The sequence below is a fragment of the Kogia breviceps genome, chromosome 3, assembly GCF_026419965.1.
Source record: "Kogia breviceps isolate mKogBre1 chromosome 3, mKogBre1 haplotype 1, whole genome shotgun sequence".
In the NCBI taxonomy this organism is placed as follows: Eukaryota; Metazoa; Chordata; class Mammalia; order Artiodactyla; family Physeteridae; genus Kogia; species Kogia breviceps.
In genome coordinates this window covers 186,162,652-186,188,194 of record NC_081312.1, presented here as the reverse complement: position 1 = coordinate 186,188,194, position 25,543 = coordinate 186,162,652, and the positions used below count along the sequence as shown (strand labels likewise).

Below are 25,543 nucleotides of genomic sequence, written 5' to 3'. Positions count from 1 at the left end.
GCACCCCCGACCTGAGGTTAGGCCTGGGAGAAATCGGACACAGGTGTCTGCCGAGGGACCCTCGCCACCCCAGGGAGGGTCTCAGAGGCGGAGCAGAGCCCCACAGCCTGCAGGAGGAAGCGGGCGGCCCCAGAGCTGTGGGCGGCCGTGGCGGGGGGGGGTCATGCTCCCCTCCACCTAGCCACCCCCTCCATCCGGACCGGGTCCACACCCTCACCTTGGAATCAATGATCTGTCACCAGCGGGGTCCCAGGTTAAGCGCACATCTGGGAGGCAGGAGGGAGGGACACCACAATACCCATGAGAACCTCAGAGCAGACGTGCTTGCCGGCTACGAGGGGCCCTGGGAGGGGCTGAGGCAGGGGAGGGGGCAGCATCGGGGACACCCGCACAGCTACCAGCAGGGCGCAGGCCCTCGGGGACAGGCGGCGCCCGTTCCCGCGCCGACCGCCGGGTCCAGCACAGGGAAGTGGTCATCACAGGGCTGCAGGGTTGCAATCTATGGAGGGCGCATCTGTGACCCACAGGGACAGTCCTGCGAGCATTGACCAAGCCAGGCTCGGCCTGGCCTTTGGGCACCCACTGCCCGGGGACCTGGAAGCCGGGAGGCCAAGCCCTGATTGTCGACAGGCCCTTGGCCAGCTGGTACCACACCGACCCAGCTGTGGGCTCTGGGCACCCACAGACACCCACCAGCCCAGCCTAGCTTGTGCACCTGGAGCCCCGTCCTGGAGTGACGTCCCAGGACGCTGGGGTCAACGAGATAGCCCCGCGGTCCTCCTGACTGGAGATGTCTACGCAGCTCCCAGCCCACAAAGGACGGGGAGGACGGGCAGAATTCCAAACAGGGTGAACAGGAGGAAGAATCTGGAAGGCAGGGCAATGGTGCCGGGGCCAAGGAGAGGCTTTGCTAGAGGGGAGGGAGCCGCATGCTGCAGGGAGGGAGGAGGACTCGGGAAGACACGGAGCTGCTGCACGACCAGGAGGTCCTGATGGCCGGCAGGACGGGGCCGCGCTGCAGGACGACGACGGCACGGTACCGTCCCGGCGTCAGGAGACCGAGACCGGCTGAGGCCCTGCGCCCCTGGTGAGAGACGCTTCCCGTCCCGCCTGGCGGTGCCAGACGGAGCCCTGACACGTGGCGTGTCCCCCGCGGTGCCCTTCCCTCTGGGGCGCAGCGAGCAGGCCGCAGGCGGCAGCTGCACTCTGAGAACACCAGGCTTTTCACGGCATTTTTAAAAATGGTAACGTCCACGGCTGACAAATGATACCACTTTCCCCTTTAGTGCAGCGGTAGTTCATTTCCTTATAGACTAATTCATCGAAGTGAAAATGTGAGGCCGCTTAAGGAGAAAAGAAGGAGTAAGCAGCAGACCGCAGTACGTGGTGCGTGGACACGGCGCAGATGCTGCAGACGGTACCTGATGGTGCGAGGACGCCAGGGCAGGAAGGGCGACCTCGAGGAGGGGGTTTCGCCAAGCGCCTCCGGAGGAGGGGCCGGGGCGCGGGCGCGGCCCCGTCTCAGAGGCCACGGCTCAGGCCTCGCGCCTCCGGCCTCACGGCTCATCGTGAGGTGCGGTGAAGTCACACGAACACCGATACCGCGGCCCCGGGGACGCCCGCCGGGACGCATCAGTCCGTGGGCCCGTCCACCGACCACGTGGCTGGAAGTCCCTCTCGGGCCTCCAGCTGTCTGGGAACGAACCGCAGAGAAGAAACGTGCAGCGCTGTTAAGTCCCGTATGCGGCGCGAGCCCCCCCTGCAGGGCGGGCGGCTGGGGTTCAAGCAGATGGACCAGCTCGGGGCGGGGCGGGGCGGGGCGAGGGACGCCGTGCGGACGGACGCCCGGGCCCGCGCCCGCCCCCCTCCGCCCCTCCCAACCCCATAAAGAAAACACAGCACGCACGCAGCACGTGCAAACGCGCGTGCGCCGTTACCAAGGGGCCTGCGCTCCCATGACGGACGACAACCTAACGGTTTGGGGTCTGGGGGTGAACATTTGCTCGCTCTTTTCCCCCAGGAGGATCTAGTCACTGGTCGCTCCATGTTCCCCGGGGAGTCCCAGCATCCCCACCGGACGAGAAAAAAACTTGAACCAACAGGTGGCCCGTGGGACTTGCCTCTGGTTAAACCATCTCGGAGGCGGGCATTAACTCACGGTTGGGCCCGAGCTACAGCTCGAGTTTCCTGGCGTCCACGTCCCGTCAGCCCGCCTTCCTTTCTTGTGAGTCTTCTTCCCCTGGCGTCTGCTTTCTTCTCTTCCGACCCGTCCTCGCAGCCCTCAAGCTGAGAGTGGTTTCGTAGGAACGTGGACATGGGGAGCATCCGGTAGCTTCTGGAGCGTCCCCCAGGCCCGGTCCCAAAGCCCTGACCGCAGGCCGACGGGGGGCCGGGCCGGCCCGCACCAAGCCCGCCCCTCCCCGTGCGGGACGGGCCCTCCCCCGGCCCCGCAGGTGCCCAGAATTACCAAACTGGGCTCGTCTGACATGTGTTAGTTACACGATTGCACTGTAACAAGGGGGAGGGGGAGGGGCCGGAGGAGGCAGGAGCCCCCGCGCCCGGGGGGGCGTGAGCCGACCCCTCCCCTCCCCATCTGACCTGGACAGACAGATGGCCCAGGACGGAGGGGCTGGGTGGAGGTATGAGCAAAGGGTCTGGCCTTTGGGGTCCAGCTGCACTGGATTCCAGCTCATTCCCTCGCTCTCTCTCCGTTTCCCAACCAGCATCACCGGCTCTGTGGAGCACAGGGTCCAGCTGGCGGCTTCGTTCTCTGATGGTCCCAGCGGCTCAGGAAGGGCAATGGCTGATACATTTCCAGGTTTTCAGAGTTTCCAGACTTTCTAGGAATTGGGGGTCTGTAAATGCAGATGAAGGATCAGCAGTGTAACGTGGACAATCACAGAAAAGCTCGTGTTCATCCCCAGATCACGAACCCGGCAACCGCAGAATCTCCTAATTATTCAGCTCTCCTAGGGCCGGGTGCTGCCGAGGGCTTGGCCTGCCTTATAGCCCCAGGGCTCCCACCTTCGCCCGAGAGCCTTCGGGGTTGAGAGGGGTTGCTCATCTTGCTAGGTCCCGCGCTGGGAGGGATGGGGGCCAGACGTGGGGGGACGGAGCAAGGAGAGGAGCTCGGGCTGCAGGAAGCCGGTAGCTTTGAGAACTCAGTCCCACAAGCCCTGGAGACCAGGGGGCAGGGAGGTTTCACCTAGAGAAGAGGAGGCTGGATGGAGGTGGCTGGCCGACGTCCTTGCAGGGAAAACAGGCACGGGTTTCTCTTCACACTGAGCGCCTTTAGAATAAGTGGGTTCCGTGGGCACTTGGGGTATGACCGGAGCTGCCGTGACAATGGGCTGTCCCGCTCTAGAACCCACGTGAGGGAGGTTTGCACTCTCCCCTCTCTAAGCGTAGACCCAGAGAGGCGCCAGCTGCCAGCCGGGGCCTGGCAGGGCTGTTCAGCGTCTTGGTCCCACCTGCTGGCTAAGCAGCCGGACACAGGATTCTGGAGGAGAAGGACTTCTGCAAGCCCGGCTCCTTGCTGCCCTGGCTCAGGGTGGCCGGTACTCTGGGAGCGACCAGAGAGCTCACCACTCCTGGGTGGTGGGCGCCGGAGAGGGGCCGGGGTATATGCAGGGGTGCAGTCGTGCAGAGGAGGAGCTATTTCATGGACTCGGGCTGCTGTTTCCAGGTGTGTGGGTTTGTCCCGTTACACAGTCACCAGGAAACACAGCACATCCTTCCCGAAGTAAAGATGCAGCCAGGCAGCCCTGCATCCAAAGCTCAGCTCCACCGCCTGCCAGCCACGTGGCCCTGGGCAAGTTAGGGAACCTTCTTGCTTTCCTTATCTGTAAAATGGGCACAGCCATCCTTGCCTTCCTTCAGGGTTGCTGCAGACACAGGGCCGGTCTCCTAGCCAGTGCCTGATCGACAGCAGAGACCGTATGATGTGGATGCTTAATGGGTTCGGAAACCTCCTCTTTATCTTCTTCACTGGAGTGGATAGATACCATTGCACCCGTTTTACAGATGGGGAAACAGGCAAATAACTTTCCTCAGATAATCGCAAGCCCGGTGTTCATTCCACGGCATCACAAGGCTTTCTCCCTTTGCTGCTTTTTCTGGTTAAATCCAACCACCACCTATAAGCCCCCTTTCCTTCCAGGCCCTCCCTTCTCACTCAGGATGGGTCGCAGCATCCGTTTCCCTGCAGCCCGGCTCCCGAGAGACAGGTGGTCCACCACCTCATCCAGCCGCCTTTCACTGAGCAAGAGAGGGCCTTGCGGCTTTGCTCGGGTCCCAGCTCTTATTACCGCAATTAAACTGCATTCCGCTCCTCCCCGGTGTAAATGTGTTCCAGAGGCTGGTGACCGCCTATGCAAAGATGCACTTATAGTGAAAGCAGTCTGATAAGTGGCTTAAAGGCTTACAGCAGAGTGGAAGAAGCTTTCATCATCCCAGGTGTTTTGCAGGGCAAATGGTGACGATGGCTCCATCTCCATGAACACGACGCTGGCATCAAAACCGAGGAAGTGAAAGTCCAATGATGAGGTCCCCGAAGGAGGGGAGGGCAGCTTAGTGTTCTGCTGGTAGGGGAGCTAGATGCTGCATTCCACGAGGAGGGGCAGCCTGCTTCCGTTACCACATCAGGATCCCAAACTCCCAGATCCCAGGTCCAAGACCCTCACCGGGGGGGCAGGCCCCGCAGCTTGCCCTCTGCGGCAGAGAGGCAGAGGTCAGAGGGTGGATCGTCTTGGCCTTCACCCACCTGCCTGTTCCATCTGGAATTCTCTGCCTACACAGCCAGGGCCTGGCGGCCGTCAGAGGTCCCCAAATGAAATCCTGCTAATCAAGAGCTTTGCTGATGTCTTAGCATTTCTAGGGTGACCTAATTCCTTGTGTCAGTTTTCCACAACTTTTCTATTTATTTCCTCTCTTTGCTATAAGAGCAAATCCCTGGACTGAGACCAAGTGGTTCACAGCGCCAGGAAACCAGCGAGGCTGCAGAGGCTCTGAGCACGATGCCGAAAGGCTCCGGGTGCCAGCACCGCCCTGCAGAGGGGCCGCCCGGGAGGCCCCCGCGTGCACTCAGGCCCCCGCTGCACCCCCGGGCCCCGAAGGGCTCACAACTCAGGTGCTTTTACCAAACAACGCCCAGGGCCCACGTCTAGAGCCTCCTGACTCAGGAGGGAAAGCCCTGACCAGCCGCCTGGGGGGTTCCAGGTGCTTCCTGCTTATCAGTCATTTGATGATAGGTCCCACCCCCCTCCTCACCGTGGCCGTCGTCACGGGCACCGTCATCTTCATCATCATCATCCCCCCTCCCCTTTGATGATGGGGATAAATAGGACAGGACCGTAATCAACCTTCCCGATTCCCCCCCGGGGGGGGGGCGGGGGGGAGCCGGTGGGAGTGTTTGGTTCAAGCCCCGGAACTCTGGTTCACACTCTCTACTTTTAACCATCTTGCTCTCTCTCCTCCTGCCTCTTTCCAGGCCACCCTCACTTCTTCTCTGGCCGTTTCTGTGAGAGGAGGGGTACACAGTGTATTTTGCAGAGGAGGAGCAGCTAAGCGCATGACAGGGCTATCATGGATTACCCTACTGAGAGTGGCCACGGGGTTGGGAGTCGAACATTTCCAGACTAACTTTCCAGAAGCCTCATTCTGGTATTCAGAATGATCCAATAGAGGAAGAAATGCCCACATCTGCCGCCTCGGCGTGAACGTGCGCCCAGTTTCCCTGGAGGTGGAGCGAAAAGGCAGCCTCGGACTGGGCAGGTCTGGGTGGAGCCCAGAGGCTGCATTTCTAACAGGCGCCCAGGTGGTGAGAAGTTTCTGGTCTGAGGCCCGCCCTCTGAGCGCCAAGGCCCCAGAGTACAGATGTCCAGACCGGATTCCTGGGGTCTCCTGAGGCTGCCGCAGAAGCTGGCCTGGGGCTTGTGGGAAGGGGTTTTGAGGAAGATTCTCCTTGAAAGGGGGGTTTTTCATGCTTTGAAAACAGGTTTGAAAACCACGTCTCTAAATATAATATCCCATACATTTGGAGAGACTCACTAGAAAATGAAAATAGAAATTTCTCTCCCAGAGATCTTTTTTTTCATACACTCTGCTGACTCAGAGGAATCAGCCGCCATATCTGGACAGCCGGCCCCACCGTGACCGCCCTGCTACCTAATGGAACATGGAAAATGTTGAAGGTATTCTACTTAGAAATAATTATATTTACATAGCCTCTGTGGCACCCATCTCTCTCTCACATAGATGCTTAGAGGAATCCTTGCTTCTGGAATTCATCAGCTCCAGCTGTTTACTTCCATTTGAGGCCAGAACTTCATTTATTTCCGCCTGTGGTTAGGTTTCTTCTGGGGGAGAGGGGGAGGGAAGGCTTCTAAGCAGCAATTATCAGAAATTGTTACCGTCCCTGAAAAATCAATCTGTCCCAAATTTTGAGAGCCCGCCACCGGCTCAGAGGAAACGAGATATCGGGGTATTGAGCTGGACCGTAAGAGAATCCAGTGTTCCATCCTCTCCGGATGTCGTCTGCCAGGAAAGGATTCTGTGATCAAATAAGATGGGGACGCGCCGGGCTGAACAAGTTTCTCGACTCTAGGATTCCTCGGAGTCCTCCGTGAGTTAGCGCGGTATCGTGCTCCAAAGGGGGGATTAGAGTCTGCAGTGTGGCCCAAACGGCCTTGATCACAGGGCCTGCTTCTCACGGATCTTCTCAAGGAACACTGGCGTCCCACGGACTCCAATTTCTGGGACCGGCGAATAGAGCCCCAGCTGTGGAGCATCTAACAAACCCCCAGACTGAGCAGAGACACCTTCCCATGTGGTCTGGTTCCTCTGCCAGGCACCAAGGCCTCCCACCTCCGGAGCCACAATCCCAGGAAGGTCCTGCCGGAGACCCTCGGCAGCCCTGAGAGTGTGATGGCTGAGGCTGAGGCCAGGGGCTCGCCCCGGAGGCCAAGTGCCGCTGGGGCGAGCCTGGGACTGCCTTTCATTCCCCTTTGTGTCTCTAGGGTGGCCTGCAGGCAGCCGCCTGTCAATGTGGGATACGCTGGATGTGGCGGGTCAGGGGAAGATGGTCTGGAGAGCAGCCGGGAGGAGGTGCCCAAGGCAGAGGACGTACAGAGCTCCCAGGAGGGCAGGGCGAGCGGGGTGGAGGCCTCTGGTGTACAGGGCTGGGGTCCGGCAGAGGGCAAGGGAGCGAGGGGCGTCTTCCGGGAAGGAGGGGGGCCCGGGGGAATCAGCGCCTCGCCTGGTTTTGCGTGGACTTCCCTTCAGCTGCCCCAGAGCCTCGGTGTACTCATGTCTCAGACAGGGTTCTCCGACCGTTTAAGGACCCTCGTAGGCCCGGCAGCGAAAGGCTCTTGCATTTTTTTTGAAAACCAATGTATTTTTTTTTATGTGAAAATGTGTGTTTAGGCATAAAAATGCAACACACAACCGGAAACCACTATTCTATGAACAATGACATGATTACCTCCTCTAAGAACACAGAAATTAAGGTTTGATTGATCGATTGATTGATTTTTGGCGGCGTTGGGTCTTCGTTGCTGCGCGCGGGCTTTTCTCTAGTTGTGGCGAGCGGGGGCTGCTCTTTGCTGCGGTGCGCGGGCTTCTCACTGCGGTGGCTTCTCTTGTGGCGGAGCACGGGCTCTAGGCGCGCAGGCTTCAGTAGTTGAGGCACATGGGCTCAGTAGTTGTGGCACGCGGGCTCAGTAGTTGTGGCTCGCGGGCTCTAGAGCGCAGGCTCAGTAGTTGTGGTGCACGGGCTTAGTTGCTCCGCGGCATATGGGATATTCCCGGACCAGGGCTCGGACCGGTGTCCCCTGCATTGGCAGGCGGATTCTTAACCACTGCGCCACCAGGGAAGCCCCAGAAATTAAGTTTTAAAGGAATGCCGTGAGGAAATAGTTCTTTAAGGTCCTAGTCAATTTATTTTGTTAACAAAGATGAAATTTATTTGGCTCTGGTCACAGTTCTGTCATGTTTACTTTCTTCATCCCAAAGTGTGATGACGGTCCATTCAGGGCCAGCTGTGTGACCTTGGTGTTGCACAGACAAGCATTTTTAATTTCAGTAGTTATGTTGTTGTTTTAACATTTATTTGAAAAAATGTAAACTAGAACCTCAAGTCTATGCCTCCCTGCATGTCCTTGCTTCGCTGGAGGCTAACGCAGGTGGCCCCAGGGCTCTGGCAAGTGCTTGGCGGCGAAAGTTTACAAGGTGGGAGCAGAAATGACAATTGTGGGCGGGTGACTGCAGTTGTAGATGCCCAGGAAAATTCAGGGATCCCCCCAGGAAAGAATGTCCCCCGACGGCGAGGCAGCTGGCCCCTGGGGCCGGGCAGGCAGGGCTGCGGAATCACAGGCTGAGCATACGCTCCGGCCCGCCGAGTCCCCTCCAGCCGGCCCCCCGGAGGGCCAGGCCGCACAGAATCTCAGCTGGTTTTCCAAACAACAGCAACGAACGCACGTTCCCTGAGTCTTCAGAACCCGGCCTCAAGGACTGCATCTCTCCCCCCGCAAAGCCTGATGGTCCCTGGAAGTGGCAGATGCCTGAGGACATGGAAGAAAGTCTGTGGATGAAAAGAAAACACCAGAAAGGGGACAATTTTCTGCCCGTCCAGCTGCCTGACGCTGATCTGGCTTCTGTCTCTTTGGATTCCAAACCCTGGATTTCATTCACCGGCCAAGACTATCTTAATTCGTCCCATTCCCAGGACACCTGGCGAGACTGCGTTTAAAGTGTAACAGAGAGAAACTCCAGTCGCTCTAAAGAAGTCCTCGTCTGACCCCTTCGCACTGCGGTTCGAAGTGACTGCACCGTGTGCCTTGCGAGGTGACTTGCGCGGAGGCCAGGCTTCAATGATGCGAAACTTTCTGTTTTCTGACTTCGGCTCCAACCTGGCTTTTAGGCAGGGGCTCTGTCCACTTGTCACACGGCTGCAGGGGTAATAAGAGTCCCCGGGACTTCGGCAGGGCTCCTTATATCAGGCACTGTTCTAAGAACTTGACACTTAACTAACTCATTTAACCCTGAGAGCCAGGGACAGTTATTATCCCCGTTTCACGGACGAGGAGAGTAAGGCCTTTCCGAGAGGCTAAGGAAATGCAGAGCGGGGCTTTCGAACGCTCGGCCACTCACCAACCCCCGGGGAAGACGTTCAGGACCTAAAGCCTTTCTAATCTCAGGCTCAGAAAACCAAAACCAAACACCGGACACGTGGATTTCCCCAGTCAGTAATTCTCAGCGTGGATTGAGGTGACCAGAGTTTCCTCTAGAACAATGTGAGAATCGAAGAATCTAGAGGGATCTCCAGGCGCCTGGGTTTGAGAAACGTGGCTTCACGTCTGAGGAAACGCTACCTGGGAATGTAGCCCTAACTCCCAGCCACCTAGTGGGGAGAGGTTGGAGGGGGGAAGGGACTGAGGGACCTTCTGGAACCTTCTGGAAACTTCGTCCTGGGGTCTGGCCCAGGAAAGAGATCGGGTTTGAGGGTTTGCTGGGAAGCCCATTTGCCCCGCTGCTTCCGAGCCCCAGGGCGTAACAGGGCCCCTTCTGTGCAGAACTGCAGACGTTGTGCAGTGGCCCACCTGCCTTTGTTCCTGGACCCCACGCTGAGCACTGCTCTCTGGCTGGCGGCCTCGGGGGTCGGGCGGGTCCGCGTGCAGCGTCCTGCCCACCCTGATCCCGTGTGGCACCTGGCGACCGGCCATCACTGCTGCTCCTGGCCTGGGAGAAGCCCAGTAGACAAGAGGAAGTGGGCTGGGGGCCTGTCTCCCAGGGCCCTAGGGGCTGGGGGCCGGCCAAGCGGACCCCCTTCCGCAGCCTGGCACAGAGACGTCTCTGGACCTTGGTGGGTAAAGTGGGTCTAGCCCGTCTGCCCGCAGGGCTCGGTCTCAGGCCTCTTTTAGCCTCACCCACTTCCCCATGAGCGCCGCCATCTGGGGGCCTGAAAGACGTCTCTGTGCTGGGGATTCCAGCCTTCCGTCTGCACTAAAGTCCTGCCCACCTGACATCCTCACGTGCATTTTATGTGTGTCTCACACTTCGCCCCGATCGCCCCACACCAGGCCTGCCCCCCTTGGGTGACGCCAACCCCATCTGCCCAGGCACCCAGGCTCCCAGGCCAATGCCCTGGGCGTTGTCCCTGGTTTCTTTCTTTCTTTCTTCCACACGTCACATCCAGTCCCCCACGAACTGGCGTCTAGATCAGGAGCCTCCTTTCCTGGACTGTTGCTGTGGCGCCTGCCCTTGTTTCCCACTCTGCAGAGCGAGCCCTCACCCTGTGCGTCCCCTGTGGCCCTCCGAGGCCCCGCGCGCTCAGAGCTCGGAGCCCTGACCGGTCGGCTGCACCCCCGGCCTCGTGTCCTACGCTCCGCCCCTCCCCCCTCCGGCCCACGGCGGGGGCTCCGACCCCAGGGCCTTTGTCCCTCCACTGGGGGTGCGCTTCCCAGATAGCCGAGTAGCTGCTTCCTCGCCTCCAAATTCGTGCTCTAACTGCCACCCTCACGGGTCACTCGACCTACAAGGGCCGTGACGCGTCGTCCTCTCCCGCTTTCTCTGCAACAGTTTCCCTTCGAATAAACCGCACAGTTTAATTCTTTGCCGTCATCGTCCGTCCGCCTCCGCGGGAGGAGGAGCGGGGAAACTCGCCCGTCGGGTCGCTCTCCGTTGGGCACCTGCTGCCTCTGCCGCCACGCAGGTGCCGGTGCAGCTTCGCCACCTGAAGCCCCTGCCTGTCCTGCGCTTTACGGAGAAACGCGCTCTTCAAACACAGGGGACCCTCGCCGTTCGGATGCACCACCTGCCAGCTGAAGACCTGCCGGTCTCCGCGCCGGTGCTTCCCAGGCCCCCAGGGGCGCTCACCTCGCTCTTTAGCCCCGGCTTTGCGGATCTCAGCCATCAGGGGTCGGGGAGGACCGCCAACGGGGGCATCTGAGCCGTGACACGGGGACCATCTCCTCTTCTGGCCGGGACCCTAGGGCAGCCTGGAGACCGGGAGGCATCCCGAGAAGCAGTCAGGTGACACGGCAGCTGGAGGTTTGCCCGCCGCGGGCTGGCAGGTGACGGGCTGGGACAGGAAGTTCAGGCAAGGCAGGTGGGAAGCACCCTGACACCCGCAGAGCTCAGAGCAGGGGGGACCCCGGTGTCAGGCGTGTGTCCCCACTGGACTGGGAGCCCCCGGGGGCGAGGGTCCATTCCTCTGCCCGGCGGCTGGCTCGGAAGCTGGCACACGGTGAGCACTGGTTAGATGCTAGTAGGCGAGCAAGGCATTCGCCATCGGGCCCCCGGTGCGCTTGCTCGTTTGCGAGTTTGCAGCCTGAGCAGCACCTCCGTAGGGGGTGCATGACTGGAGGGTGTGGACCCCCAGATGTCGCCTCGTGGTTGGTCTCTTGGATTCACTGCTCCCTTCGAGCTCAGGCAGCTGTGACTGCTACGTACGAGAACATCGCAGACTGGCTTCATCCCCACCCACCCCGGGGAATTTGTGGGGTACACCCTGGAATCCAGAAAAACAGTGGAGCCCTGCCCGGTCCCCGAAAGCAAGAACCAAAGTGCTGCAAGCAATCTGGAAAAGAGAGAAGGGCTTACTGGACGCACAGACCAAGCAGAATCGTGTCACACCTCCCCCGCCGGCCTTTCTGCTCCTGTAGGAGAACAGGATGGAAAGGGAGGCCTGCGCCCATCTCCCTGCACGCATCCCCGGACGGGGAGCCTGGGTGCATCCTCCCCCCTCCCGTGGACACACCTCTGTTCACAGCTTTCTTGCAGCTTTTCCTCTTCTGATTGGAAGGGGTAGGAGTTAAATTTGCAGGCTTGACGCTTGAAGCCTGGGGCACTTTCCATCAGCGTGCTGGGCGCCTTTGCAGGGGACCAAACCTGTGACCTCCTGGTGTCTGTAAACCGGGACCCCCCCAGTCCCTCCCACCCTTTCAGGTTTCCTTATTCACGCTTCCCGAGCGGCATTTCCCCCCAGAAGGAACCCGCACACCAGGAGAGCCGTCCCCCCGAGCCTCGCAGAGTGGCCACAAATGGCCCCGTTTCTCCTGACAGCTACTCAGCTCGGGCATCGCTGGAAAACTCAGCTCCACGGCGAGTAACGAACCTGGAAAGAATGTCGGTCTTCGCTGGGATTTCATACGACAGGTTTCTGGCTCTGAACCTGGATACGATGAACTCTTCGTTCTTAGGAAAGGGAAAAAAAAAAAAAAAAAAACCAACTAATTCTCCGAAATAGCGGTTTAGTGGGAAAATGTGCAGCTTTGAAAGCGTCACGGGCAGTCCGATTTGCACGTCCTTTTTCCAGGGCTGCATATTTTCTGTGTCTGATAATATGTTTGTTACACCTCCTCTTGGCCAGGGACACATACAGTAAATCGTCGTCTCGAACCATGTAATCTCTTAACCGTAAGGCTCCGACATCTGCCGACCGGTTGTTGGATGGCTGGATCATTAGCATGACTTCTAATTTTACCCTTTGATTTTAACGTAAAAAGTTTTAATGAGTGTATGTAATTCATACTTTTCCAACTTCAGAGACTCCTGAAAGAGAAACCTATGCTTTTATAACCCGTCTCTGAAGTAGACGGTTGTATTTTTAAATCCTATTTCCTCCCCCTCACCCCGCCCCGTACACAGCTGCATTATATACAACAGACCCACTGGACATTATCTCCCTCTCTAAAATATGCATTCAAATATTTCTCTAGGTCTTGGTGAAGAGTCCCTTTCAACTTCACGCTCACATGATATGTCAGATGTCCTATTCTTCATGTGGAGATTAAGCTTTCATCCACCTATTAAACACCAAATTGCAAACTGGCATCAGAAAGACAACCCTTGAGTCATGTTGGGAGAATTCAGTTTCAAAACTGGCTTTCACCCTCAAGCCTGTTTTTACTGAAACGAGCTGGGGTTAGGAACGGTTTATTCCTGCCAATCTAGGCCAGTGCTCCCCTCTCCCCCTTCCCTGGCTCTGCCCTCAATCCCCAGCCTAGAAAGCGACTCATTTTGATTAAATGCCGTTTGGGATTGACCTTTTTTATTCAGAGTCTTACCTCCATCCACATATTTGGGGATACTTTTTTAGGAACAAACTCCAAGAAGCCAGAGCAGAAACGTTCAACCCAATAACATATGCGACGGGGGAATCCTCCCTTGAACCATTACTCGCTGTAGCTGTGTTTATCATTAACCAACTCCCGGAGAATTTCTAGAGGAATTCCCAGATGGGCGTTTGCCTCCTGTTTGGGGTCCTCTATCCTGAAAGTAGGATGATGCTTTTAAAGCAAAAGGCCCAGAACTAACCTGATTAGTGTGGCTTATTAACTCCTGCTGGAAGGTCTGCAGATGTTCTACAGACGCCCGTCCCTGTCTGCCAAGTGCATTTGATCTGCCTAGGAGAGCGGACAGCAACACCGATAATGGATGGCCCGGGTTAGCAAGCAGAGCCTCTGTGTTTGCTGCGAAATTAAGGGGACAGCTTCCCTCTGATTCTCTCAAGTTCACCCAAGTTCAGAGGCAGCATTTTGTGGGGGGGGGGCCACCTCTCAAGCGGGTGGCGTGGTCTCAAATGCATGAGGCTGTTGAACTTGACCCAAGTCGAGATAAGGTCCCTGTGTCCCTCGGCAGATAGTATTAGGCTCTGCCTTATGCCAGGCAGCTTCCGGGCCCCAGGGATACAGAAGTGAAGTAGAACAAACGTGCTGCTTTCTTGGCGCTAACTTTCTAGCATGAGGAGAGAGAGACGGGAAGCAAGTAGATGATTTGACTACGGCAGTGAAATTTTTCCACCAAAGACCTGAAGAAAATGTCCTCGATTCTTTGGGGGACTGGGGATTTACTATGTTTCCAGAATATTCTGGGGAAAGCTTACCTGTAGAACTTCTTTTGAGAGCTAGGGGTGGTATTGGGTCTGGTGAAGAGGCGGGAGCTGCAGCTACGGGCTGGACGGCGCTGCGGAGAAATCTGGAGGGAATCTAGTCCAAGGACGTCGTCACATGGAGCTGAGGTGGAGTAGGAGGTGCTGCCACCACCAGCTTTGGTCCAAACGTCTCTGAAGAAGATGGAAGGAGAGAAGAAGATGGGTGCAGTGACACGGGAAAGGGGGAAGGGGAACGCAGAGAGGCGAGGAATGGGGGGGCAGGTGGGGACCAACTGGGGGGGGGGGCCTCGGGCTGTGGAATCAAGTCCTCCCGGAAGCATGGAGCTGGCTCCGTCCTTCAGGCTCCCCTGCGGTGAGTTCCCAGGCGATGTGGGTTATTTCAGTTTGCTCCCTGTCTAAACTCTTCCCCCTCTCCTAAGAGCTCTTAGAAGCTCTTCTTCTAAGCTTTTGTCCCTGCCCTGTTATGGGGCAAGTTGCCACCTGAAAAGAGTCCAAAGGAGCAAAAACAGTGCAGGGGTTGCCACGGCGCATGTTTCAATGGAATATCAGCCAACCGAGTAAAGTAAATGACGTACAGAGCCCGGGCAAAACGAGGCAGCAACGTCGATTGCTCCAGTGCCCTGCCTTCTGGAAAGTGCGAGGCCGCGAGCGTCCTTGCAGCGATTCACCTCTTTGGGTGAGTCGGCGTCGGGCGCCTCCTGTGCCGCCCTGGAGGCTCGCAGGCTCGGAGCCGAGCTGGGCTCTCCGTGCTCTGCAGCACAGCCCTCGCCAGCCGCCTGCCCTGTTCACCTCTCAGGGTCCAAGCGCGGCTTCCCTGGGCCGGGGCTGCTCCAGCCGCGTCAGCCCCAGCCTCTGGGCGCGCGCAGCCCCAAGCTGGAGCGCAGACGCCCGCCAGGCTCCCCGAGCCCCTCCGGGGGCGGTGACAGAGCGCGGAGGGGCCACAGGGAGGAAAGAGAAGGCGCGGGGGTGGGGACGTCGCCACGCGGGCGGTGCTCGGGCACCTCGGCCTCGCCCTGTGGGAGCGCACCCCGTCGGCCTGTCCGCAGCCCCGGGGCCGCCCCCGCCCCTCCCGCACCCCGCCCTGCAGCCTGGGCCCGCCAGGCTGCAGCCGCAAAAGGCTGCGCGCGGACACGCACGCGGTTAGTTCACTCGTCTCTGCGGCGAGTTGGGTCGGGCGGCTCCGGGGCGGGGCGGGGTGCCCACCTGCCTCGTCCGGGCTCAGCCCCCAGCACAGGTGCGCGCCCGGGCCCGTTGGCCTTGATGGAAGAAGGGAGTGGCCCTACTTCCCTCTCTCGGTCCAGGCCCCCGAGTTCGCGGCCTCCCAGGGGCTCTCCCCGCCCTTGACTGTCCATCCTCCACACAGCCCAGGCTCCAGAAGATGAAAAGCCCAGAGACTCTGCGTCTGGAAACCCCCGGGGGTGCCCACTGCCACGGAGACGAGGGCGCGCCGTCCGGCCCGCCGGCCCCAGTGCCCCCCACACCTGCCTGCACCCACGGGTCGGCGTCAAATCCTCCCTGCGCGCCTTCCCTCCTCCAGGCTCCCTGTCTGCGATGTCACCTCCTCCAGGAAGCCCTCCTGGGGATGATTCAGCTGCCAGCTGCAGGGCAGAACACGAGGGAGGGTGAGGATGGGGGTGCAGAGGGAGAGTGCACGTTGCCCTTGAACTTGAGACCTCATTCCTCGGGGCGGGTCAGCGGCCTTGGATGCCCTTCAGAGGCAGCCCTCAGCCCCACCGCAGCCCCGCCCCAGCACGAGGCTCCATGAGGACAGGTTCCTGCCCCATGGAAGGGTGCTGGGAAAGATTTCCAGAGCCGCGGTGGCCTTTGAAAAAACCCGATAAATATTTCAATCAGAGAGATAAAGGATCTGACTGCTGAGCCTGGTTCAGGCTGGAGCCGGGCCCAGGGAGTAGAGGCCTCTCAGGCTCACCCCTGCTCCCCGCACCCCGCAGCCTGGCCTTGTCTCCAGGCAGAGGCTGTCAGTCCCCCCCCCCCCCCCCGGAGAATCAGAGACGCCACAGCTGTGGCCACGCTCATAAAAAGAGATTCATGGAATCATGGCCTCCTCCCCCGCCCCCCCCCCCCCCCCCCGCCTCCGAACTCCACCCAGGGCCTTCCAACTGGAGTCTCCCGCTTTCTCTCTGGTTGGGCAACGTGGTTACCGGAATGGACATCTGACTCTGTGCGTCCAGCACGCCTTCCTTGGGGGAGCCCTCCCTCCACAGAGCGGGCGTGCCTGTGTGCTTCGGGGGGGCTCTCTACTCACTGCGCCGCCCCAGCCCCAGAGCGGGCAGGTGACCGGGGCTTGAGTAGGGACAGCCCACAGCCCAGACCCATGGCCAGGCCCCAGGTCCTCCCCTGGACATCCCGCTGGCCGAGTGGGGAGGCCGCTCGGTGCAGCCGTGAGCTCTAAGGCCCGGCCCGTGCCAGCCCCACGGGCAGGTCTGTTTGGAGAATACACCCAGCAAACCAGAGGGGACCAGCGATGGCGCCTTGGTGACCTCATCACTTGGGCATCTGGCGGCAGCTGCGTGAACTTTCCGGCTGGGTTAGCCCACCCTGCCCCCCAGCTTCCCCGCTTCGAGTTGAATTTCTGTCGCTGGCATCCTGTCTGGTGACAATGCTGAGCGTCAGGAAGCTCGCTGCAGGGGGGGGCACCGTGGCTTCCGGTCACGGGCAAAGGACGCCAGTCCCTTAAGCGATGCCCGAACAGGCAGAGTCTGGAAGAGGTGTGATGAGGAGCCACCCCTCCTTGCTGTGAGGAGCTCACCGCCGGTGGCACCAAGGAGCCCACGGCAGCCTGAGGGGACGAAAACCCAAGTGTCCAGAGTGTGTGCCCCACGGCTGGGCTTCCCCTCGCTGCCCACAAGCCTCTGATCGAAGCGGAATCGGCCCATTCTTCGGAGCGGGGAGCAAAGGCGCGGGGCGGAGAGGCACCCGCCGGTTCCCGCCGCCGACAGCGAGGGGCAGGGCCAGCGTCCAAACCCACGTCTGTCTGGCGCCTGGGCCCTTCCCGACGGGCCGCTCAGCTTCGCACAGGCGGCGGGGCCCGGGGCTGGGGCGGCGGACCCTCTCTCTGGGGAGGCTGGGGAGGCCTCCACAGAGGGCGGCCTCCGGCCTCCGCATCATCACGCACGTCCCGGAACTGCAGCGTCACCCTCCGTGGAGACCGGGGCGCCAGGAGGGCCCTGCTGCCGGCCAGCGCCGGAACAGGCGAGGTGCAAAGACGCGGCTTCTGGAACCATCCTTGCCGCGGCCCAGGGAGAAGGGCAGGCACGGGCTGGGGGCCCCAAGCCCTGGAGGAGGGGGCGGAGGCTGGGCTGCCAGGTGGGGGGATGGGACGCGTGTGCCGAGCTGCAACGCACCTCTGCGCCCCGGCACAGGTACATTCAGCTGATCCCTAAACCGGTGCAGCAGTGGAGCGAGCGGAGAGGGCTTGTTTGCAGCTTTGACAAATGGCTCTTGAGGGATATGGATCTCCCCACAATAAATTCCGCACACACACACACACACACACACACACACTGGGATTCATATCTCCGACGGCCGTTGTCCTGGCCGACGGCAGCTCCAGCCTGGGCGCTCCACGTGCCGGGTGCCTTTAATGGGCTCTCAGCCGTGTCTGCACGCACAGGCCGCGGAGCAGGGACACTCAGCTGATTGGCTGCCTGCCCCCAGCCCCCCAGCCCCCAGCCCCTCGGTTAGAAATGGCATTTTCCACTGAGGAGCCACGAGCACCGGAGAGAAACTGGAACCCCAGGTACAGCACAGGGATGCCAGCAGCATCCCCCAGCAGGGACAATGTGGGCTGCCCCTTCGGCAGACAGGTGCCACCCAGGGTGGGGAGCTGCGGCCCCAGGAAGGTGGCACGCGGCTTCACTGCCCGATTTTTGGTCAGTCTCTCCTGAATGCCAACCAAAAATAGAAAATAAACAAAGAAGCAAAAACCCACCAGCACGTACAGCCACTAAACATCACCCACCTTTAGAATGCAATTAAGAAAATCCTGGAGCTTTTCTCTTGGGGTCCATTTAAACACCGCAGTGAGTGTTATCTGTGACGTCAGTAAAACATCTGGCCTGCTGTTCCGTAGGGGGAGCCTGAAGGAAGAGAAGAGGTCCGTGCGCTGGAAAAGGATTTCAGTCTGTGCTCATCGTTTTCTAAGGGATCCCCTCCCCTCGAAGGTCCTTCTTTGGTGATATTGCTGAAATGACCCGGTGGGGTATTTCTACCAGCTCTCACCTTTGGTAGTAATACCGGTACCAGCCATTCCTGTCTGAAACGTCTTTTATAATATTCTGTAATTACATGCGCATCATTGATCCAACTGCTAAGCCCACAGGCTGATTAAATATTAACCACCGCTTGGTTCTCGAGGCGTCATTGGTCGGAACGCGACCCTATAATCTCAGGTAACGCGCGACGGTGATTGTCCTCGGCGTCCACACACAGCTGAAAACGCAGAGCACTTGAGCCAGATGAGGCTGCCCGGTAAAAGGCACTGCCTTTAAATCCCGCTTCGCCTCCCCCGTCTCCAGCAAGGCGCATTTCAGCCCAGCTCAGGGTTTGTCAGCAGGGGCTGGCTGGCGGCTGGCTGGGGACGGGGGAGGTGCAGGTGTACCAAACGGATCAACCCCCATGGATCCAGCCCTCTCCAGCCATCAATCCGACGGGGCTTCAGAAGTTCTAATGGGATTTTTCCCCGAAGCACTAACATGGAGATGGGGTTTAGCTCGAGCATCCCTCATTTCAGAAAACAGTGTTGAGTCCGGCAGAGCTCGCCTTGCTTATTCCCCGCGGCCGAGGAGCTGCAGGAGACAGGGTCCTGGGACCTGGCCTGGACCAGCCCCTCGGGCTTCGAAGGGTCCTTCTGTGCTGGCCTCCTTCCCAACCGGCCTTTTCCTTCAGGCCTTCCCAACCCTTTCCGCTGGAGACCCTCAGCTTCTCCACCCCCTCCCCTCTTCTTCCTCTTCCACACCTCTGACCCCTTCCATCCGACCCTCCCCCGCCCACGGCGCCCCGCAGAGCCTCTGCCCCATGGCACCCGTGGCTGGCAGGTCAGGAGCTGACTGGGGCGGGCTTGACAAGAGCCTCAGGTGTTGGGTCCACCTGGCTCTCCAGGCTGTGGGGTGGCCTGAGCCACTCCCCGTTTGGAGGTGCTGCAAGCATCCAGTCCGGGAACAAAATCTGCAAAAGCAAAGCCCCCGCACGGCGTGCCTTGGGCAGCCCGGCTGGCCCTTGGGGCCCCTCCCGACTTCCTTTCCCGCATGCCCCAGCGTGCCCCCCTGGTGCATGGGTCGCGGTCTGTGTCCTGCCCCGGGCCGCTGGGTGCTACTGCCGTCTCTGTTCAGACCCCAGCGCGCGGCTGGTGGACACTCTGGAATGTTCCTACACCACAGCTCAGACATGGGGGAGGACAGCACGGCCTGGCCAGCTCCAGACCGGTCCAGGCTGTCTCTGCTGAGCGCGGGACACCTGCGGCCACCTCCCTTCTGACGCCAGGGTGGTGGTGCTGGAAGGCGGGCACCTTGAGAAGGGCCGTAGCATCAAACGTAACGTCCCCTCTAAACACGAGGGACGGGCTGCCGTGCTCTGCTTGGCTAACGATGATCCGGCGCGAAGGAGAAAGAAACAGCTAATTATCGCTCACACCCCATTTAAAAAACCACCGCTCTTCGCTGAACTTTGGGGAACCGTATAGAAGGGGCTGGGCTCATCCTGAAGACGCACTGATGCACGGGCAGCAGGTTAAGCAGAGTTGATACCGATGAAGCGGCTCACGGGGTGTCAGAACTGGTGAGGGGCTCAGGGCCCCGCAGGCCTCGCCACGACCGCCTGGCTCCCCAGTCCTCGCCTCTGTCGCTGTGAACCTGATGTCCCACGGCTTTATACACTGAGAGCAATAAAAGAGGTTGGCATCTATATTGCGTGTCAGAGACCTCCTGCTTGAGGTCAGAGAGGAAAACGCAAAAAACATCTTTTTTTTTTTTTTTTTTTTTTTTTTTTCCGGCCGCCTGCAGCTGGCAGGATAGTTCCCTGACCAGGGATCGAACCCACACCCTCCGCAGTGAAAGCGCGGAGCCCCAACCACTGGGCCGCCAGCGAGTTCCCCAAACCTCCTTCTTAAAAACAACGTCCTTTGCAGCAAATCTGAGGTTTGTATCGAACGCCCGGCAGGGCAGAGCCGTCTAAATCCTCCCAAGCAAACAGACTGGCCACCACCCTCCCAGGAAGAGAAGGCAGTTTTCTTCTGACAGCTCGTTTGCTGGGGCTTAATTAGCCCCGTGGTTGGTGGTGTTTGTTTATTTAATACCAAAGTCAGGGGAAAAGTCAGATGGAGCAACATTACCCAACATTCAACTCTCTGGAGGAGAAACTCAAGGCATGAATGTGGTTTCTGTACATTGTCTGGGGAATCATTAAAACTAACTTTAAAAATATAAGGAGACCTGGGCTTCCCTGGTGGCGCCGTGGTTGAGAGTCCGCCTGCCGATGCAGGGGACGCGGGTTCGTGCCCCGGTCCGGGAGGATCCCACGTGCCGCGGAGCGGCTGGGCCCGTGAGCCGTGGCCGCTGAGCCTGCGCGTCCGGAGCCTGTGCTCCGCAACGGGAGAGGCCACGACAGTGAGAGGCCCGCGTACCGCAAAAAAAATAAATAAATAAATAAGGAGACATGATCAATGGCTCCTGCTTGCTAATTTCTTATTTGACATCTTATCTAAGGATTTGCTCCGTAATTAGTCAGCCCCAAGGCAAACTGGGTTGTAAGGCTTTCTCCACTTCTGACGTCTCAATACAGAAGTTTCATTTTCTGCTCTACGATGTCTCAGCTACCTACCGCTTTATGCCCAGCAAAGCAGCGAACTCTTGTGCCAGCAGCCGGGCTCCTAACCAGGCCCAGCTGCCCCGATGTTTAGCCAGCGCCGTGCCAGCATCGTGCAGTGTGGCTCCTGCCTTGGTGGATTTATCATTTTTCTTCCCGATTATGAGGCTGTTCCCAGGGAATGCTTTCTCACGGCTGGCAGTCGGCTTGCAGAGCCCTAGAAGCCCGACAAGCCTGTTTGAGCCATGATTGAAAAAGTGGTTCGTCTTAGGGCGCCAGTGGGGAAAGATGCAAGAGTTTAATTGGGTCCGACTTGAGGATTCAGATCACAGTTCTCCCTGGAGGTGTGCGTGGCAGGAAAAGCAACATTACCAAATCCGGGACCTTTCTAAACGCTGACATTAATCAAGTTCCAGGATCATTTGTAATGGGAAAACGTAGGAGAGCATGTGAACGTTTAATTACAATATTCTGGAATTGTTAAATCAGCAGTGACATTACAGAATGCTCTTGGTGACCGGATTACATGATGTATTTCTGTGTGAAAAGGCAACGATGCAAAATGACGTCATCGCAGGCACCTTTCCTGCTCCTTCATCTTCCCCCAAAGGGACCAATTCAAATAGATCATTTGACTTGATTGTTTTTAATTACATTGTAAACATTTCAGAAAAAAAAATTCGAGGATGAAGGTGAACACGAGTCAGTTGGTAATAAAAATGCAGGCTCCAATCCTTCTTGGATGACAGATGAAATGAGTTTAATACATTCTTGCTCTGTGGAAAATATGGAACATTTAAAACTGCAAACAACTGAATTCAATTAGCAGACCTCGTTCAAAACAGCTTGGAGAACCGGAGGACAGGGAACTCTTATTATCCGCTCACTGCAGACGTAGGAAAGCATCACAGTTCACGGCTGATGGGAACTGGTGGGGAAACAATGTAAAATTGGCCTCTGTGTTTTTCCATCCGGCCCGAACTGGCAAGTACATCCACTAAGAGCTTCAGCTGCTAATGTTTTCAACCCCTCACCTTTCATAAGCCCTTAATTCATCAGAAGGATAGAAAAGCGGACAAAATACTTTCAGTGTTGAAAGATGGACTGCTAACTGCATTGCTTTCAAATTGCAAGTAAATCCCAATGGTGAAGTTCAATTCTGAATTTCCCTCCACTAATAAATCACAATCGGCCGTTGTCGGTGGGCTGTGTCCTGCTCCCCACCTCAGAAGAAACGGGTCCTGGGCTTACCTTTTGAGCTGGTGACACTCCCCGCTTCAGAGAAGGGAGCACATGTTTCATAGAAGAGTGGGCCTTGGCCGTGGTGTTCAAGGGTTGCGTTTTTTTGTTGCTTAGCCAGGCCATGACTTTCACAGCCCCGGAAACACACAAACAGCGTGGTTCACACGTTTAATTGCTTCAACCTGTCTGCAGCCGGAAACCAGTTGGTCATCTGCGCTGTGGACTGTCCTTCCTCCGTTTAATTAGCTGCTAATCAAGTTCCATGAAACAAACAGCACCTTGAACTTGAGAAGCACAGCTTACTTAGGAAACCAGAATCTTCCATGGGTTTCCTCGACCTCCACAGCAGGACGATTCCAATGAAGACATTCATCAGAGTCTCCACATGCCTGCTTTGCATCTACCAGAAGCGGCCCTCCGATGCCCCTAGAGCCAGAGCAGGTGATCCAGTGAGAGGACACCACTCAAATGCCCATCTGGGCATCTATTCTGGAAGCCACCAGTCCCCACTTCACTTGGGGAAGGTGCAGGTCGAACGCTTCCTTTGAAGTCTCATTCTTCAGCCCCCTCTCTCTTAATGAAAGTCCTGAAAACGTGCATTCTGCATATGTCCTGTGCCTGTGGTCCCTTGTCTCTTGCACGTTGTATATATCACTTGATAGCACTGTGTTCACAAAACCCAGCAAACTGTGCTTCCTGGGCTACAGAGGCAGGTTTGACAGTTGAGGATTCTAGCCTTCCCTGGGGAGGGGAGAACTGGCGGACAGAGAGCGTTGCCTGCCCTTCCGGTAAACAGCGAACGCTGCCCACGTCAAGCTGTCGGCTACTGCAGCTGCACCTTGGTGGGGGGACTCAGGAGGGAGGCGGCCAGGTGCTGGCCCTGGGAAGGTGCTGCGAAAGGAATGATTTCAGTGAGCCCAGACTCTTGCCCCTTCCCGTACACAGAGAAGCACCAAGATCACCAACCTCAGATGTCTGTTCTTGTGATTCCCAGTCACCTTTTGACGTTGGACTACATTTTTTTTTTTTTTTCCAGCAAAACCTCCTATATATCCTCCCTTACATCTTTGGAACGGTCCCTCAGGGTGAGCTCAGAAGCTCACCCCCAGGCTAGAGTCCTCAGTGAGACTCCTGAACTGGCAACTTTCAGGCTGTGCTTTTTTTTTTTTCAGTCAACAAACTCACCCACGAAGCCGGGGCTCCACTCCACGCCCATCTGCGTGAATCACAAGCCGAGGCAGTAGAAGCGGGGGCTTTGGAACGGGACCGGGGCACAGCTGCCAGTCTCTCGGGGTGTCCGGTCCCCCCCCTGGACTGGGAGGGGACTGGGGGGGAAGTGGGGAGGCGGGGTGAGGGCGAGCCTGCGAGGGGTCTGACACCGCTGTTGGCGACCCCCCAGGCCGCAGCTGCGGGTGCAGAGGGCCCACCGAGAAGCGGTGAAGGTGGGAGCAGAGCCCCCGGGCCTGACTCAAGAGTGGGCAGAAGGGGAGAGTAAACAGAGAATAAGCGCTCGCTGGGAGAAATCGAGGGCTGCCTCCCAGTTGGGGGCCCCGTAAAAAAGCGTGTCCCCGTTGGAGGAGGAGGAGGAGGAGGAGGAGAGGGAGGAGGAGGGGGAGGAGGAGGAGGAGGGGGAGGAGGGGGAGGAGGGGGAGGGGGAGGGGGAGGAGGGGAGGAGGAGGAGGGGGAGGAGGGGGAGGGGGAGGGGGGAGGAGGGGGAGGGGGAGGCGGGGAGGAGGAGGAGGAGGAGAAGGAGAAGGAGGAGGAGGCGGCGGCCTCGGGCGGCTGGCGTGGAAGCTCGGCGGCCTCTGCGGGAACGGTGCCACTGCGAGGGAACCCGTGTGCGCGGCCACGTGGACCGCGGGCGCGCGGATGGAGGGGCGGGGCCCGCAGAGCAGAGTCGGGGGCGGGGTGGGGGGGAGGCAGCCGCTCCCTGCAGGGGAGAGATCAGGGCTGGGGGCGGGAGAGGCTCAGCTCCAAGGCGGGGGTCTCAGAGCCGGGGGGGGTCATATCCACGCGTGTACCCTGGACGGGACATGTTCAGGATGGCTTATCTGTAAAACCACGGTTATATGATAAATATTGGTTTAAAAGGGGGAAATAATACAGCCCATGGGGTACGGGGGGGCGATTTTATACGTGCTTCAGATTCCACAGACTTTTCAGTGGTTGTTGATCTTATTTTTATGGTCTTCTAAAAGAATTGTCCATTTAAGACATTTTCTCGAAGATGCTGTTGAATGGGACACAACATTGGGATAAGCTTGCTGCTGGCTGCGCGGGCACCCGTGTCAGGCTGCGCTTAGCAGGAAACGGGCAGCTCTCAGCTAGGCTGGCTGCAATTTGGACTGCAGGGCTGCCCGCTGTGAAAGGTTTATTTTTCATTTTTTTGGCCGTGCCACACGGCATGCGGGATCCAAGCTCCCCGATGAGGGATCGAACCCGTGCCCCCTGCAGTGGAAGCGCGGCGTCTTAACCACGGGACCGCCGGGGGAGGCCCGGGTGTGAAAGGTTTAACGCCAGCCTCGCAGCGCAGCGAGCCGATTCGCTCTACCTGAGGCTGATGTGGTCCGTGCGAATCACACCTCCAGCCACGAGGCGTGGAAAGAGAGCCACTCGCCTGTTTTCCTGAAATTTGGTCAAACACGCTCACTTCAGGAGAAGCAGCTCTTTCATCTTCCCCCTCCGTCAGCTTCGCCACCAACTAAGACGCAGTGGTTTCTTCCTGCTAAGTTAAAAGACCATTAAGGCCCAAGTATGCTTAAGTCCGGCTGAAACTATTTTAAATTCCTTGTTATAGTCGAAGGCCTTTTGCTATTTCTGAATGGATTACTTGTGACACTGGTGGCCTTGCAGCCCCAAACTCTCCGTTACCCTCAGCAGAGAGCAAACCTTGGGTCAAGACAGCATGATTTCCTGCTACTGTCTCAACTCTTGAGCAAACCGCTTAGTTTTGGAGCCCAGAACTTTCCCTTCTGGGATTGTCAACCAGGAGGCCAACTGGTGTCCATTTTGGCAATGGATTTTGTGATGGGGAAATTTTCCCAGTTGTCAGTGGACTGAAATCCCCGGTGAATCCCACCAGACCCAGAAAAGCATGCATGAGTCCTTTGTGAAACTGGCATAAGATTGCCCTCTTCAAAAATAAGGGCCCTCAGAGTTAACCGATATTACTGAGGTTATTATTTTCCGTATGAGATGACAAAGATGTTTGAAATAGTGTTTTCAGGGCACTGATGAAAATCAAAGCAAAACGAAAACATCCCATCATTGCCAATTTCCTTCTCTCCTAGTGCCTTTTACTATCAATGAAAGAGTCAGAGGCTATGCTCCCATCTATGTGCAAATGGAAAAGTACAGCTGGGCAACAGCATCTCCTGGGTAACCCCACGTGACCGGAAGTGCGGAGGATCTTCTCAAACCAGTGCTGCTCTGTGCTGGGCTGGCTTTCCAGCCAGGGGGCCCCAAGTGGGCTAGGGTGTGGGTCTCCACATGAGCTGGGCACTCACGCGTGTGTGTTGATTTGGAAATCTCCCTGGAGGACCCGTGAGTAGTTCCATAAACACTTTTTTGGGCAACTTGGGACAGATT

The 25,543-nt window shown here is 58.1% G+C and overlaps 1 protein-coding gene across 44 annotated transcripts in view; it reads right to left on the bottom strand.

Annotated features, from left to right (window-relative positions):
* The window catches only part of ZNF438 (zinc finger protein 438), a 221,383-nt gene that overhangs the window by 7,021 nt on the left and 188,819 nt on the right, over positions 1 to 25,543 (bottom strand). For 30 of the 44 annotated variants that reach the window (XR_010839942.1, XR_010839962.1, XR_010839958.1 and 27 more), the window contains 10 exons: positions 17,874 to 17,991; positions 15,377 to 15,489; positions 13,883 to 14,062; positions 12,113 to 12,192; positions 11,756 to 11,868; positions 11,599 to 11,654; positions 10,873 to 10,994; positions 9,597 to 9,735; positions 2,159 to 2,855; positions 1,422 to 1,693 (listed from right to left, as the gene is read on the bottom strand). The gene's annotated coding sequence lies outside the window, so the exon portion shown is untranslated. The other 14 variants (XR_010839924.1, XR_010839925.1, XR_010839926.1 and 11 more) reach the window with 14 other exon arrangements.